Source organism: Tenrec ecaudatus, chromosome 16 (assembly GCF_050624435.1).
Source record: "Tenrec ecaudatus isolate mTenEca1 chromosome 16, mTenEca1.hap1, whole genome shotgun sequence".
Lineage (NCBI taxonomy): Eukaryota > Metazoa > Chordata > Mammalia > Afrosoricida > Tenrecidae > Tenrec > Tenrec ecaudatus.
In genome coordinates this window covers 77,758,677-77,776,479 of record NC_134545.1, presented here as the reverse complement: position 1 = coordinate 77,776,479, position 17,803 = coordinate 77,758,677, and the positions used below count along the sequence as shown (strand labels likewise).

General features: G+C 40.7%; 1 protein-coding gene and 1 pseudogene across 2 annotated transcripts in view; both read left to right on the top strand.

The window, feature by feature from the left end:
• Positions 1-17,803, top strand: part of IDE (insulin degrading enzyme) — a 112,595-nt gene that overhangs the window by 6,417 nt on the left and 88,375 nt on the right. The window contains exon 1 of one of the 2 annotated variants that reach the window (XM_075534649.1): positions 2,957-3,083. The exons of the other annotated variant lie outside the window; for it this stretch is intronic. The gene's annotated coding sequence lies outside the window, so the exon portion shown is untranslated. Of the gene's footprint in view, positions 1-2,956; positions 3,084-17,803 lie in introns of those variants that run through there. 2 annotated transcript variants of the gene reach the window in all.
• On the top strand, positions 16,449-16,755 carry LOC142429777 (10 kDa heat shock protein, mitochondrial pseudogene; annotated as a pseudogene).

The following is a 17,803-nucleotide window of genomic DNA, read 5'->3' as shown; positions in this document are numbered from 1 at the left end:
CCCTTCATTTGCATTAATATATTTGTTTTGGGTCTTCTGATACCTGATCCCGGGGACACCTCTTGATCACACAGACTGGTGTGCTTGTTCCATGAGGGCTGTATTACTTCCCTAATAGATGGCTACTTGTTTGTTTTTAAAAAAAATCATTTTATAGGGGGCTCTTACAGTTCTTATCACAATCTATACATCCTTTGTATAAAGCACATTTGTACATATGTTGTCATAATTTTCCTTTTTTAAAAAAAATCATTTCACCTGATGCAAGGGGCTTAAGTGGAGAGCAAATGTTTGAGAATGATTGGGGCAGGGAATGTATGGATGTGCTTTATACAATTGATGTATGTATATGTATGGATTGTGATAAGAGTTGTATGAGTCCCTAATAAAATATAAAAAAAGAAAAGAGAAAAATATGATTAGGGCAAAGACTGTACAGATGTGCTTTATAAAATTGATGTATGTATATGTATGAACTGTGATAAGAATTGTATGAGCCCCAATAAATTGTTTTAAAAAAATCATTTCATTAGGGGCACATATAACTCTTATCACAATCCATACTTACATCCATTGTGTAAAGCACATTTGTACATTCATTGCCTTCATCATTCTCAAAACATATGCTCTCCACTTAAGCCCTGTCATCAGCTCCTCATTTTCTCCCCTCCCTCCCCGCTTTCCCCTCCCTCATGAACCCTTGATAATTTATAAATTATTATTTTGTCATATCTTACACTGTCCAACATCTCCTTTCACCCACTTTTCCTGTTGTCCATCCCCCAGGGAGGAGGTTATATGTAGATCCTTGTAATCAGTTCCCCCTTTTCACTCCACCCTGAAGTGATTACTTGCCCTGAATTCCCTGTGTTTCCAGTTCCTGTCTGTACCAGTGTGTACATGCTCTGGTCTAGCCAGATTTGTAAGGTAGAATTGGGATTATGATAGTGGGTGGGGAGGAAGCAGTTAGGAACTAGAGGAAAGTTGTATGCTTCATCATTGCACCATCATCATTTTCAAAACATTTTCTTTCTACTTGAGCCCTTGATATCAGCTCCTCATTTCTCCCTTTCCCCGCCCTCCCTCCCTCCCTCATGAACCCTTGATAATTTATACATTTTGTTTGTTTCATGTCTTACACCTACTGCTGTCTCCTTTTCACCCACTTTTTTTGTTGTCCATCCCCCTGGGAAGGGGTTATATGTAGAACATTGTGATTGGTTCCCCCTTTCTTTGCCCACTTTTCCCTTCCCCTCCTCTCATTGGTCCTGAGGGGTTTATGTGTCCTGAATTCCCTGTGTTGGGAGTTCTTATCTGTACCAGTGTACATGCTCTGATCTAGCCAGATTCGTAAAATAGAATTGGGGTCATGATGGGGGGGGGGGGGTGCGGGGAGGAAGCAATAAAGAACTAAAGGAAGGTTGTATGCTTCGTTGGTGCTATACACCCTGACTGACTCTTCTCTTTCTTGTGACCCTTCTATAAGGGGATGTCCAGTTGTCTACAGATGGGCTTGTGTCTCTACTCTACTCCCCCTCATTCACATTGATAAGATTTTTTGTTTTGGGTCTTTGATGCCTGATATCTGATCCCATCAACATCTCGTGATCACACAGGCTGGTGTGCTTGTTCTATGCGGGTTTTGTTGCTTCTCAGCTAGATGGCACCTTTTTTATCTTCAATCCTTTAAGACCCCAGATGCTATAATTTTCGATAGCCGGGCACCATCTGCTTTCTTCACCACATTTGCTTTGTACCCAGTTTGTCTTCAACGATCTTGTTGGGAAGGTGAGCATCATTGAAGGCCTGCTTATTAGAACAAATTATTCTTACATTGAGGGAGTATCTGAGTAGAGACCCAATATCCGTCTGCTACCTTAATACTTAACATATAAATATGTGCACATATATCTATTTCCCTATTGTTCTATTTAAATATGGTTAACTATGCACATGCCTGTACATAGGCCTATAAATGTCCTTTGCCTTCTAGTTCCTTCCTCTATTTCCTTTTACTTTCCTCTTGCCCCACCATCATATTTGGCCTTCATTCAGGTTTTAGTAATTCCTCTTGGCTACATTGCCTTTGATTAAGCCCCACCAGGTGTCCTATGCCCGCCTCGCCATAAATTTTTAGTAACTTGTTGTTCCATGGTCTCTGGGTTTATTAACACCCACTTCCTTTCCCCCACCTCCCCCTGTCTGGTGTCCCCCAACCCAACCAGTCAGTCCCGTTGTTTTCTCCTCCAGATTGCTTATCATGCCTATCTTATCTAGCTAGACCTGCAGAGACATAATAAGGACAAAAACAAACAAAGCAAAACAACAACAAAAAAACATGGCTACTTGTTTAACTTCAAGCCTTTAAGGTGCTGTATCCTCTGAAAGCTGGGCACCGTCAGCTTTCTTCACCACATTTGTCTATGCATCCTTTTTAACTTCAGTGATCATGTCAGGAAGGTGAGCATCACAGAATGCCAGCTTATTAGAACAAAGTGTTCTTGTGTTGAGGGAGGACTTGAGTAGAGACCCAATGCCCATCTGCTATTGCAATGCTTAACATTTAAACATATGTACATGGACCTATGTCTCTATCATTATGTATTTACATATGTACATGCCTATATTTATATCTCTATAAATGTCTTTTGCCTCCTAGTTCTTTCCCCAATTTCTTTCTCTTTTCCTTTGTCCCATATCATGTTGTACTTTCATTGGACTCTCAGTACTTTCTATCGGCTACACTGCACTTGATCACACCCTATCAAGCATTCTATGCCAACCTCGCCATCGATTTTAGATCTCTTACTGCCTTGGCCCTGAGTTTGTAGTGCCTTCCTCCCTTCTCCCACCTCCTCCTTTCCCATGGCCCCCCAGAGCTGTCGGGCCCGTTGTTTTCTCCTAAGGATTGGTTATCTTGCCTATCTTATAGGGATGGACATAAGAAAAAAGGAGAAGAAAGAAAACAAGCTTAGAAACAGTTGCAGGTCTGTCTGCTGACCCTCTGAATGTTTTCCTATCGCATCTGGTGAAGTGTCATGCCCTGCCCGCCGATTCCGAAGTCTATTTTTGAGATTCCTCAGGTACTTCATTGTTTTGCTCCCTTTGCTGCACTGTTGCACTCCCTTCGTGTTGTGCTCGTGGGTGTGTGTTCAGTAGACATCTTAAACTTCTCATGTTCAAACTCTTCGCAGATCTCTTCTTCTACAAGCTGCTTCACTCCTCACACCCCGTCTCAGTTAATGGCACCTCCACTTTGGCGCTTGTTTAAGCTGACAGTTTGGAGTCATCTTTGACTCCTTTCTTTTATCATATATCCTCAGCCAGTTGGCATAGTCATCCAGATTCTGATTATTTTACCACTTCCTCTGTAACAAGCTGGTCCAAATCACCATATTTTGCCCAGATTATTATAATAGCCTCTCAATTAGTTTCATTCATTCTTTACTTTCTACTCATAATTGTTCTTTTCACTACTGGCAACATGATCTTTTTGAATTCCATGTTTCAACATATTTTTGCTCAAGAATGCTTAAAATCTTGCAGCTGATCTTCATCCTGCTCATTGTAACAGCCAAGATGCTCTATGGACTTTTTACCTCTCATCCCCTTTCTAATCTTGTTTCCATAACAATTACAGTTACCCCAACCCAGTCACACTGATCTCTGCTCCCCCCAAGAAAAACCCAAAACTCATTGCCATCGATTCAGTGCTGACTCATAGTGACTCCCCTGTGGGTTTCTGAGCCTGTAACTTTTTACAGGAGTAGAAAGCCCAGTCTTTCTCCCAGGAGCTGCTGGTGGTTTCAAACTGCTGACCATTAGGATCACAGCCCAACTCCTAACCCCTACCATCGTTATTGCCTGAGAGCATTTTCACCTTCTTCTCAGAACATTTATCTCCCACTTTGGGCTTCATGGAGAATATAAGATTTGAGCAATGTCTTTGGGAATAAATTAGATGGACAGAAAGGGAGAAGAGAAAGACTATTTTGGATAGAAGGGATGGTATTAGCAAAGAAGTGGGAAAATTTACAACACAATCAGGATGTCTCAGACTTCTGCTATAACAGAAATACCACAAGTTGATGGCATTAACAAACAAATATATTTTCTCACAGTTTAGGAGGCTATGAATCCAGGGTATAACTATAGGGTAAGGTTTTTCTCTCTCTTTAGGCTCGTGGGGAAGGCCTTTGTCTCCTTTCAACATATGTGAGTCTGTCCCTACTTGGAAATCTGCATGTGTCTTGACCTTAATCTTCCTTTGGGTCTAGAAAGTTCTCAATGCAGAGACTCTTGGTCCAAAGGACACACTCTGGTTCCAGCTCTTCTTTTTTGGTGGTGGTTAGATCCCTCTAATCTCTACTGGTTTGTTTAAGCTTTAAATGCCAAAATGATTGACTATAACATAGTCTTGTAGATTGCATACTGCCTTGTTAATGTAACTGCCACGAATCCTACCTCAGTAATATCGTAGCTGTTAGTATTCGCAATAGGATAGTTAGATCAGATAATGAAAGATAATTACATAATACTGAGAATCATGGCCTTGCCAAGTTGACACATATTTTGGTGGCACACAATTCAGTACATAACAATGGGCAGTAAGGTTTTTTCCCATAGGAGTAGAGAATCTCAGACACCTTTTTAACAATAGAGTGACACATTCAAGCTCTTTCTGGAAAATTTAAACTGTTCACTTTTGGAAAGCACAGTTGGAAAGCAGGAAATATAGTGACAATGACAAGGAAGGGAGAATATTGCAGAAGAGGTGGAAGAAGAGTTAGTAGGCTTTAGCAACATTGAGTCTGGATGGGAAGTCAAAGAGGCCTAAGATTTTGATCTTGAGTGATTTTGAGATCAGAGCTGAGATGAGCTTAATTAGCATGGCCCCTCAAGGAAGGGAGGACTCGTGGGAGATTTAGCTGCAGACAGTGGGAAATCTAACCCCATGATTTCTCAGTCCTGCCTGGAGGTCTGCCTGGTGCTTGTGGCAGTGCTATGGGAGACTGTGGCCTAGGCACTTCAGAACTGGCTGTTAACCATCAAGTAGTTGGCTGACTAGGGGCCCCTACGGGTAGAGGAGAAGACTGAGCAGTCCTTAGCACCTAGGAGGAAGGAAGGCCACCAACATATCCAGGGTATAGATTAGTAGTTCATGGTTAAGAATTAAGAGAAAAGATCTGAACAAGGTTGATGTCAGATCAGTTCCAGCTCAGCAGCTCTATAAAACCAAACAAAACCCACTACCATTGAGCTGATTCCCACTCATTGTGATCCTGCATAGGATTTTTTTTTCCTATATAGGATTTTTGAGCCTGTAAAATTTTATGGGAGGAGGTAGCCTCTTTTTTCATCCAACAAGTAGCTAATGGGTTTGAACTGCCAACCTTCTGGTTAGCAGCCCAATGATTACCTGACAGTGTTACTAGGGCTCCTTCGTAGCAACTCTGTAGGACAGAATATAACTGCCCCATATGGTTTCCTAGTTTGTAATCTTTTTTAAAAATAATTTTATTGGGGGCTCATACAATTCTTATCACAATCCTTACATCCATTTATTGTGTCAAGCACATTTGTACATTTGTTGTCATCATCATTCTCAAAACATTTTCTTTCTACTTGAGTCCTTGGTATCAACTCCTCATTTTCCTCCTGCCTCCCCGCCACCCTCTCCTTCATGAACCCTTGGTAATATATAAATTAATATTATTTGTAGTTTGTAATCTTTACAAGAGCACATCACCAGTTCTTTTCTCCTGTGGATCAGCTGGTAGTTTCAAACTACCTATCTTTCAGTTAGCCACCAGGGCTCCTTATAAAACTTTTATTCTTAACTGCTTTTTTAGTTAGTTCCTACTCAGTAGCTCCTTGTGCACAATGGAAACACTGCTGGTCCCAACTCATCCATTTGCTTCAACTACTTTACTTTCAAGAGCACATTGCAGTCTCTTCTGATATCACTTTGGTCTTTCCAGGTTTTTTTTAGTGACTTTTGCTTTAGTGTAAAATATTTAGTAACTAATATTTATTGACTGCTTTTTATGTATCAGGGATTGTTTTAGGAGCCTTCCATATGTTATATTTAATATTTATGAGGAAACGATACTGTCACCTTTTTATATAAGGAGATTGAGACTCAAAGAGGTAAGTTATGTTACTTGATATGAAGTGCCTTAACCAGATATAAACTCAGGCAAGCTCATCCAAGAGCGTCAGGGGTTGACAATGATATTATCTACTTCCCTGGAGATCCTTTGATGTTCTCAAACCCAAACTCAATGCCATCGAGTCATTTCTGACTCCCAGCAACCCAGTAGGAAAGGGTAGACCTGCTCCGGAGGGTTCCAGAGACTAACTTTTTATTGGAGTAGAAAGCTGCACCTTTCGCCCTAGGGGCAGCTGATGGTTTCTAACTGTTAACCTATGGTTAGCAACCCAATATGTAACCAGTGCACCACCACATCTCCTTTTGACATCTCCAGAGGGGAAAATCCAAGGAGCCCCGGTGGCACTGCGGAGTAAGTGTTGCAATGCTGACGGCAAGGTTGGCTGTCTTAATCCATTAGTGACTCTGAGAGAGATGAGGTTTTTTACTCATATAAAGATTATAGCTTCTGAAACCTTATATAATGTCTCTATGATGAGTTGGAATTGACTTGATGGCAGGGGTTTAAGATTAAGAGAGGAAATCAGAATAGGGTAATGGTTTTGAAAGGGATATTCCAAGGAAATAAAAGGAGTGTTGGTGGTGCAGGGGCTAAGCACTAGCATGTTAACTTCCATAAAGATCATGAGGCAATGAGTGTAAAGAACTGATTTAATACAATAATGAAGACAACCCGATCAAAACCTCTGCAAAGGCATTTCTCCAAAGAAGATACATTCTTAGGTACTGTCAACTTGTTTCCAATTCATACTGCCGTATGTACAACAGGAGCCCTCGTTGATAGGGCTATGCATTTAACTGCTAACCAGGTCAGCAGTTCAGACCCACCAGTCTCTCCTTGAGAGGAAGATGAGACTATCTACATCCTTAAATATTTAAAGTCTCGGAAACCCAAAGGAATAATTCTACTTTGCCTTAAAGGGTCAGTGTGAATCTGAATCAGCTTTGTGGCGGGAGGATTTATTTAAGTTTTCTGTACACAACAGAATGGAACACTGCTTGGTTCTGCACATCTCCTCAATAGTTGTGGTGTTTAAGCACATTATTACAGCCACGGTGTCAGTCCATCTCATTAAGGGTTTTCCTCCTTTTTGACCTTCTGTTTTACCAAACATGAGGCCCTCAAGGACTGGTCTCTCCTGATAGCATGTCCTCAGTACATGAGACAAAATCTTGCCATCCTTGCTTCTAAGGAAATTTCAGCTATACTTCCCACACAGATTTGTTTGTTCTGGCAGTCCATGTTATGTTTAATATCCTCCAATATCATAATTCAAGGGCACTAGTTCTTTTGTAGTCTTTCTTAATAATTTTCTAGCTTTTTTATTGGATTTCAGGCAATTGAAAAACCATGGCATGGGTCCAGGTGCACCTTAGTCCTCAAGGTGACATCTCTGTTCTTTAACACTTAAAGTGTTTGGCAACAGATTTACCCAGTGTAATTCACCTTTGAAGAGCTGTGGATTTGCTTCTCCTTGCTGTTGCTGTTGTGCTCAGTTCTTCAGAGGAAGCTAAGACTGTACTAGGTGTGGGGAGGCTATCACTTTTGTCAGTTGGCTAGCACCATCCCCTGCAGCCATCAGCCCAGCACTGCCACACTGTGGCGGTTGTCTCTGAGCTCGCCTGCATCTATTCAGCATGGTGCATAATGAAGACCAGGTGACTTTTACAGAGTAAGGTCAGTGTGCGCTTATTAAAGCAGCCTTTGTTAAGTGTCAGACCTTTCCAGCCTGGCTAGTGTGCAAAGACCCTGGCCTGCGCCAACATCAGGACCCTCATCTGTGACTTAGGGCCTGGTGGACCTGCCAAAGCAGTCAGCACTGCACCAGCGGGAGGACCTGCCCCCTCCAATGCTGCCCTCAGCCAAGGAAAAAACCAACTCACTCACTGCCATCTAGTCAATTTATCAATTGTGACAGGACAGGGTAGAACTGTCTTTGTGGATTTCTGAGACTGTAAATGAAGGACTAGAAGGCTTCATCTTTATCTACAGAGTGGGTAGTGATATTGAACTGTTGACCTTGTGGTTAGCAGTATAAGGAAATAGAAAAGAATATGAGGTGTCAAATGTTGGCATGGCATTGGTCTTTTTTACTAACTCCCTTTTTATAACATGTTCAATACAAAATTTAAGCATAAAAAAGAGAGCCATTGGATTTTATTTCTGTCAGTCTCATCTAATATAAATTTAATAAGGTGACATGTTAATTTTAAAATGTTAAATGGAGCAGGAGTTAATTCTGATCACACAACCACTTCTGTAGTTTTAGAGGAATTTATATAGGTATTTCATTTTTACTATTACCAAAAGCATTCAATATGACTATAAAAACTACAAAGACAGATTTTTTTCCAGTCACTTTATATAAAGTCATTCTTTTAAATGCTTATAAAGCTAAAAAGGTAATGTCAATGGACAGAGGAGATTAAGATGGGCTGCAGTGAGAGGGAGTACATAGCCCAGCTGAAAGGGGCATCAATCGTTATTCAGCTCCAGGCAATCATTGCCAGGCAAGATTCTGGGTCTGTTGTTACCAGATTGCCCCATTTTCCCAGAAGGGATTGAGCTTGCAGGATTTTAAAATGTTGATTCATGTTTTTAAAAGAGCAGCTATTTGCTTGCCATAACCCCATCCTACTGGCCCATAGCCATGGTTTTACAGTTGGCCTTCTGAAATAAAAACATTTCTGGCACAAGGAAACTCAAGGAATTGTGTGCCAGTAGAAGCTAATATTGCTTAGAAATCAAACTCTCTTGGGACAAAGATGGACCCATGGCACTACTTTGTCCAATCACTGTAAAAAAAGAGGTCCAGGCAAAATAATCTGCTGACCACAAAACCCACTTGTGCTAGATAGGGCTGGGACTTCTGACTACCTAGCAGAGTGGTTCCCCGGGGATAGAACTGTAGAGAAAATAAATAAGACAATAGTAATGTGATTGGGTAGGAGCCAGAGTAGTCTGGAGTACAAACAGAACCAGGAGTCAGTCTCGCTGGTATCTTCCTGAATATAACACAAGAATATGTTGTTGTTCCCTACTTCTTCAGATGTTAGTGAGAAAGATTTTTGTCTTGGTGACCTCAATTGGTCATCAGCAGAACGCCTGGAAATCAGAGGAGCCCCCAGGACAAAGGAAGACAAAGATCCAGCTCAGGCAGAAACCCACGCTAACCCAAGTAAGAAGGAAAATCAGAGCACACACTAATGCTCGTTTTCTTTTTAAAAAAAAATTTGAAAAGCAAAATTTCGAATGTATTTGCACCATGAAAACAGAAGTAAATCCTGAGGCTGACTTAAAAGCAAAGGGAAGAGAGACCGTAGGTCTTTAGGGCAGAGTCCTGCAAAGAGTTTCTTTGAAAGCTGTGGCCTTCAACCACTTCGTAGATAATCTGTGAGGTAATTCAATTCTGAAGGGCCAAGAATTTTAGAAGAATGAATGAAAGTAAAGCTAAAGCTTTCTTCAGAATCTCATTCTTTCAGAAAACCAGTTGTGCGATAGTTCTGCACCGTGAACCATTTTCTTCTGGGGAGGTCGGGAGGAAGCCTGATGAAAGCAGGGTGCATCATGCCAGTCACTGCAATGATGGATATATATATATATATATTTATTTATATGACATATTTTTCCCTTGTTTCAATTACAGGAGAATTTTTATCTGTTTTAGGCACAAAGTGCCAAAATAGGCCATATCATCTTCCTCATACTGTAATTACAGATGAAACTTTGTTATACTACAAGGGAAATGACAGTTATTTAAAAATAGAAACTGTTAAGAGCATCAACTGATTATGAATATTGATATGTTGTATAAGATGTCAAAGGAATGTTTTTTTATTATGCGCCACTTCAGACCATACAACAGTGACACAATCTCTACTAGTTTAAAAAAAACTATGAACAAATTTCTATGCACACTGAACATATCTTATTTTGAACTAAAAAACAAACGGGGCAAAAACACCCGGCGGGCGGGATAAATGTCCTCGGCGGGCTGCATGTGGCCCGCGGGCCATAGTTTGAGGACCCCTGCTCTAGAGAACCCTGCCTAACACAGGATCTCTTACAGATATTATAACATTCCATAGTTCAGTCACATCAAGCAGTGTTATGCAATTGCTACCACCATCAGTTTCAAAACATCGTCTTCTTAAATTCCTTGATATTAGCTCTCCCCACTCTACTCTCCAGGAACCCTTATTATTTGTGTTTGTTTATATTTTGTCATATCTTACACTGTCCAGTATATACATTCACACACAATTCTGTTTTCTCCCCTCAAGTGGGGCTATGCAGTCATCAATGCTAACAGCCTGCACCCCCTCCCTTCCCTTCCCCTCCCCTCAGGGAACTCCCGTTACCGTTTCTGAAGGGTTATCCATCTTGGCTTTCATGTATTGAATTTTTTTTAAATCTTAATTATACAAGTGACCATATGCAAATCTAACAAGATTAATGAGGTAAAACAAAAACCATAATAAGGGGAAGAAATATTAAAGAACTAGAAGATAGTTATGTATTTCGTCAGCACTATACCACCACCTGGATTTTCCATCCCTCTGTGTGGCCCTTCTGAGAGATATTGTCCAATTACCTTACGGGTGGGTTTTGGGTCTCCACTACATCCAGCCTCCTTTACATTAATTTGGTTGCTTGTTTTTAAACTTTTGATACCTATTCCCATTGATATCTCATGATGACACAGGCTGGTATGTTTCTTCCAGATGGGCTTTGTTGCTTCCTGGATAGATGGCTACTTGTTTAACTATGAGCCTTTAAGACTCTCAATGCTATATCTTTTGGGCACCGTCATGTTTCTTCACCACATTTGCTTATGCACCCATTTGGACTTCAGCTGTTATGTCCTGAAGGTGAGGATCATAAAAGGCCAAATTATTGGAGCAAACTGTTCTTGTACTTAGGTAAGATTTAAGTAGAGAACTAAATTCCATCTGTTTTCTTATTGTATTTATATACACATAAATACACATAAACAAATACATCTGTATTTATATATTTACATAGATGCATATCTATATATTTTTTCTTCCCTCTGACTCCACTGTCATGTTTACCCATAGTTCACCTCTCAGTAATTCCTCACAGATACTATTCAATTGATCATACATGACCAGGAAAACTGCATCCTCCTTGCCATCAATTTTAGAACCTTTACTATTCCCTTAACCTGTCAGTATTGGCTCACCGCTCACCTCCCCTTGCCTCGTCCCCTCCCATGCTCGCAGCATCATCGTCCCATCGCTGCCTCCATGGGATAAGGCAAATCCTTTTTAAAGTTCTAACAGATTAGAGTTCTTAAAAAACATAAGGGCTTAGACTCATGGAGTTACCAAGGCATTTTCAAGATGATCTGTCACAGCCCCTCCAGCCACATAGGTAGCTAATGGCAAAACCAAGAGTAGAAACCATTTGAATGGAATCTTCACATGTGGAGCTCTTTCCTATCACACTGTCTTATCTCTCTTCAAACCAACTTAGTTCCTTTGAACAACTCAAAACTGCAAGAAACCTTGGGGATACACTCCATCCTCTCATTTCATTGTAAAAAAATGTTAGTGTGGCTCTTCTTTTCCAATAAAGAGTTGTTACACCTCTTTAAAAAAAAGTTAGTGTAAAACTATTGAACAGGTTCCAACTAAACAATTTTATGTGCAACAGAATGAAACACTGCTTGTTTGTGTTGTGCTTGAGCTTATAGTTGCAGTCACTGACAACACATATTCAAAGCAAGAAATTGTAACGTGAGAATAAAAATTGCTTATTCTTCCAGGGCTCTGAGCTTCCAAGAGTTGCCAGGATCCTTGGACAAAGTCATCCAAAAAATGATCTAGGAGTTAGGGATAACATTATAAAAGACCTTATCCTTCAGAACTTTTACCCCAAAATATATCTCCACACTTTCTAAAATAAATTAACCTGTCAACTTGGGCAAAGGATCATCATGTTCAGTGAATTGGGACCTATATTTCCTAGTGTGCTCTTGAAGCATTCCCAATAGCTTGGAGAAAATTGCAAAACATAGACTGAAAATACAAAACCAAACCTGTTGACATTGGTTGGTTCTGACTCTAGCAACCTTGTAGGACACTAGGGATTCCAAGGTCGTGGATCTTTGTGGATGCAGATTGCCACATCTCTCCCCATAGAGCAGTTGGTGAGTTTAAGCCATTGGAATTTAGTTTAGCAACTGAATGTGCAACCACTGTACCACCAGGGTTGTCTGTATTCTAGGTAAGAGTCTTTTATCAGGTATATGATTTCCAAATATTTCCCCCATACTGTGGGATTTCTTTTTACTTTCTTGACAGTTTCCTTTTAACCACAGCATTAAAAACTTTTATTAAATAATTATATTGGGGGTTCTTACAATTCTTATCACAATCCACACATTCATCCAGTGTGTCAAGTACCTTTGCACATCTGCTGCCATCGTTTTCAAGGCATTCTCTTCCCACTTGAGCCCCTGATATCAGCTACCCATTTCTTCCCACTCCCTCCCCTGCCCGCCCTCCCTCACAAACCCTTGATAAGTTATAGATTATTATTTTCATATTTTACATCATCCTCCGTCACCCCTTACCCACTTTTCCATTGCTTGATCCTTGTGATTGATTGATCCTTCTGATTGATAGGATCATAGGTTGATCCTTGTGATTGATTCCCCCTTTCTCCCCCCACCCTCCCCTAATCCTCCTGGTATCTCCACTCTCATTGTTGGCCCTGAGGGGTTTATCTATCCTGGATTCCCTGTGTTTCAGGCTCTTATCTGTAGCATTGTGTATGTTTTGGTCTAATCCGATTTGTAAGGTGTAATTGAGGTCATGATGGGGGCCTGGTTTGCAGGAAGCACCAAAGAGCTAGAGGAAAGTTGGGTTTCATTGGTGGTGCTGTACTGCATCCTGACTGGCTCATCTCTTCCCTGTGACCCCTCTGTGAGGTGATGTCTAATTGTCTACATATGAGCATTGGGTCTCCACTTCATCCTCCCCTCCCCCCCCCCACCATCCACATGGGGAATGATTTTGTTCTGGATCTTAGATGCCTGATACCTGATCCCATCAACATCTCATGATCGCACAGGCTAGTGTGCTTCTTCCATGTGGGCTTTATTGCTTCTCAACTAGTTGGCAGCTTGTTTATCTTCAAGCCTTTAAGACCCTGAACACTATATCTTTTGATAGCCTGGCACCATCAGCTTTCTTCACATTTGCTTATGCACCTGCTTTGTCTTTAGCAATCGAGTCGTGAAGGTGAGCATCACTGAATGGCAGATTATTAGAACAAAATGTTTTTTGTGTTGAGGGAATACCTGAGTCTAGGCCCAATGTCCAGCAGCAACCTTAATTCTTAACATATAGATATGAGTACACAGTTCTATTCCATATATATATATATATATATATATATATATATATATATATATATATTTACCTACGACATGCCTGTAATTAGATGTCTATAAATGTCTTTTACCTCCTGGTTCTTTCCTCTATTTTCTTTTGCTTTCCTCTTTTCCCACCATCATGTTCTGCCTTCATTCAAGTTTAGTAATTCCTCGCAGTTACATTGCCCTTGATTAAGCCCCACTAGGCATCCTACAACCTTCTCCATTGATTTTAGTTCACTTGTTGTTCCCCTGTCCCTGGGTTGGTTCTCCACCCCCCTCCTTTCTCCTACCTCCCCTTCTCCCATATCCCCCCCACCCCAACCATTGGTCTTATTCCTTACATCTCCAAATTTTTATACCGCCTGTCTTAACTCGATAGACTTGCAGATACATTAATAAGCACAAAACCCAGGCAAAGCCAAACGAAACAACAAAGGAAGTCAAGACCAACAAAACAATAACAACAACAAAAAGCCACTGCTGAAAAAAATGGAAAAGCCCATAAGAAGTTCAAGGTCTGTTTGTTGGCCTTTACAAGTGTTTTCCAGTCAAGTGTGATGGGGTGCCACACTGTCTACAAAGTTTATTTTTGGTATTCCCCCGGGATTTCATCACTTTGCTCCCCTTGCTGTTCTGTTGCATGCCCTTAGTATTTCACCCCAGTACGATGGGGTCAGGTTCTGTACAGTTCTGCATTGTGTCTCCGGTGTTGTCCCTGCAGTGCTGTGGTTTAATGAGGGATGTCGTGTCTCGTGTGGGGCTGGCCTTATGGTCTTCTCCGAGCAGAAATATCATCCTTGAAGCTTGGTGGGCCAGGATGTCCTCGCCATCCCTTTTCATTTCTCCTGTGTGCTCTAATCAGATGCGCCCCTCTCCCCAAGCTGTAGCCCCAGTGCTGTCCTCTGAAGTGCATTCTTTTTTTTTGGGGGGGGGGGTGTCCACATAGTTGGGAATGAGGCTGACCCCTCAGACAGTGTTGTAAATTTTAATGAAATTCAGTTCATCTTTTTAATTTTTAACTAGTTATGCTTTTAGCATCTACAGCTATGGTGTGGGGGTGGTATCTGACCTCGAGCGTCAGAAGCAGGGGCAAGAAGAATCACCATCAATATTAGCACACGGCTCATTCCTATGAGGCAGAGAGATCAGACATGCCTCCACCCTGCAATCTTTTTTTTTTTACCAATTCTGACACCAACTGTCTGGACCATGGCATTTTCTGCTTCTCTCTCGTTCTTTTTGTTGTTTAAATTTGGGGTCTCTTACATCTCTTATCACAATCCATATATTCATCTAGTGTGTCAAGCACATTTGCACATATGCCACCATCATCATTTTCAAAGCACTCTCTTCCCTCTTGAGCCCCTGATATCAGCTACCCATGTCTTCCCCCATCCTACCTTATAAATCCTTGATAAGTTATAGATTATTACTTCCATTCTGTTTCTCTCTTAGGTGCATTAAAGTGGCCACACAGAACTCACAGACAATACTCACAATAGCCATGTTTACTATGGAAGTGTAAAAGGTTACAATTCAGGATCAGAAATGTTCCGAACACAATTCTTAGATCTGGACAGCCTCTTCTCAGCTATGCCTGCAAGCATCCCACCCTCTGCCCTAAGGTTTCTTTTGACCCTGCAGCTCTCCCCAACTAACCACCTCACCCTTTGATTAAGCAAGTAGAAAGTCCACTAGCAAGCCTCCTGCCTGAAGGCACTTTGCTTTCTCGTTTCTTTCAGACACCTACTGCTCTGTCTTAAGCTGCTATTTCTCCTTGCATGACAGCTCTGTTTCCTGGTTCCAGGAGGTTCAGTGCAGGAATCTCAGATCCAAAAGACATGCTCCGTTCCTGGCTATTCTTTGTGGATGGTAGTGAGATCCCGTTATTTTGTCTATTCTGGATCCCTTGACTTTAGGATCAGCTTGCCAATTTCTTTAAAGAAGCTAGATGGGATTTGAACAAGGTGTGTTGTCATCTTCAAAGTACTGCCTCCCAGTTTATCATAAGTCCTTAATTTGCATTTTTTAAAGTTTCTTAAATATTTTGCCACTTGTAGAATAAAAGTTCTGCTCATATTCTGTTTAATTCTATATCCTTTTTGCTATTGTAATGAAATATTTTTTAAATTACATTTTAGGTTTGTTTGTTACTACTGTGTAGAAATTCAACTGACATTTGCATATTGATGTTGAATCCTTGCTGAACTTGTTTATTGGTTCTAACAGTTTTTTAGTAGATTCCTTAATATTTACTATATAAAAAGTCATTTTAAAAATCGCCTGTGACTAGGAAATTTTATTTCTTCTTTCCAATTTGGATGCCATTTATTTCATTTTTTTGGCTAATTAGTCTGGTTAGAACCCCTAGTAGAATATTGGATAGAAATGGTAAGAATGGATTGACATTATAGAGGGAAAACATTCAGCCTTTTCACCTTTAAATAAGATACTATCTGTGCATGCATGCATTTAAATATTCTTGGGGAAAGCAAATATCTCAAAACCAGTTACATTCAAGAATTCTACATGTAACGGTCGGTGGCATTTGTTAACATTCAGTTTGGGTCAACATTACTATTTCCATTTTAGTTTCACTCCCATTAATTTCATTTTTAAATTTTTATTTACATAATTTATGTATCATACAATTCAATGATTTGAATATATTAAAGATAATTATACAGTCAATTTTAGAACATATTCTTCATTTCTCTATTCATTGTTATTAGCTCCTCATTTCCCCCTAACCTCCCTGACATCACCCTTAAAGAAACGACTAATTTACGTGTTTTCGAATCCGACTGCATGTTCTCCTTGCAGCAGCGTAGCGTGAGAGGAGTGCTTGCAGCGGCCACCCAAACATCATGGCAGGACAGGCATTTCGAAAGTTTCTTCCCCTCTTTGACCGAGTATTGGTGAAAAGGGATGCCGCTGAAACTATAACCAAAGGAGGCATGATGCTTCCAGAAAAATCTCAAGGAAAAGTCCTGCAAGCAACAGTCGTAGCTGTTGGGTCCGGCAGGAAAGGAAAGGGTAGAGAGATTGAACCAGTGAGTGAGAGTTGGAGGTAAAGTTCTTCTCCCTGAATCTGGAGGCACCAAAGTAGTGCTAGGTGATGAGGACGATGTCTTATTTCCAGATGGTGACATTCTTTGGAAGTAAGTGGACTAGAGGAAACCACTATGAAATGGCACATGTGAAGCTGCCCGTTCCACTGAAGTTCTGAAATCTGTCATCATGTAAATAAACTCCATGTGTCTCTTTGATAACAAACTCATGATATGCGGTGTCGCTCGAAAAAACACCCTACTAATTTAGTTACTATACAGAATTACTTGTCCTGGATTTCAGATAAAACCGAAACAACTCCCCCCCCCCCCAACATAAATAACAAAATAAAACACAGAAAGCCCTCAATCCAAAAGAAAACTGAATATAATAAAAACTAGGGGGAAATTCCTTTGGGTCACAAAGGAAAACAAATCAACCTGCTGTTAAAATTTAACCTAACACTATCTGTATTAGTTCGCTTTCTGACGCACTGAGGACAAGGCTTTCCCACCCTTTATCAGCGGTCCGGAGGAACCCAACGGAGGCTGAATCCTTGCGGGACTCTGCAAATGGAGTTTGGGCTTCCCGTCTGCAGACCTGGCGCTCAGATCGAAGCTTGGGTCACTCATTAATTTCGTCTCACCACCCCTCTACTCAAGCACCACATCTGGGTTTTAGAGTAACCGTTGTCCATATAGTCTCATATGGACAGATTTTAAAAGACCTCATTCTTCTTTCAAATTTAAAAACATTAGTACACATGAGATGTGATTTTTATTGTGACCGGTTACAAGTGGAATCAAGCAAATCAGTCTTAAAATGTGTTGGAAGTAAGACAGTTTACTGATGTTTTAAAGAAAAGTACAACGAAGCAGGGATTAGACAAGATGGTAGCTAGACAATGGCACTGCGTTCCACAACCTGCTTCATACTCTGCCTGGCAAGCCTCTTCAGAGGCGAGAGAAGTTCAGCAGAGCAAGGCCTGCATTAAAAACTACACTGTAATCCCATTGATGCCATTCTGTCTTGTAACAAGGCTCTATAAAATCTTCTGGAGTAGAAAGTGTGACATAAAACTTATAAAACAAATGAAAGCAAAAATGGCGTTAAAGACCCAAGGAACAGGCTGGAATCTCTCATAGGAGTGTACATGGTAAAATACAGTATT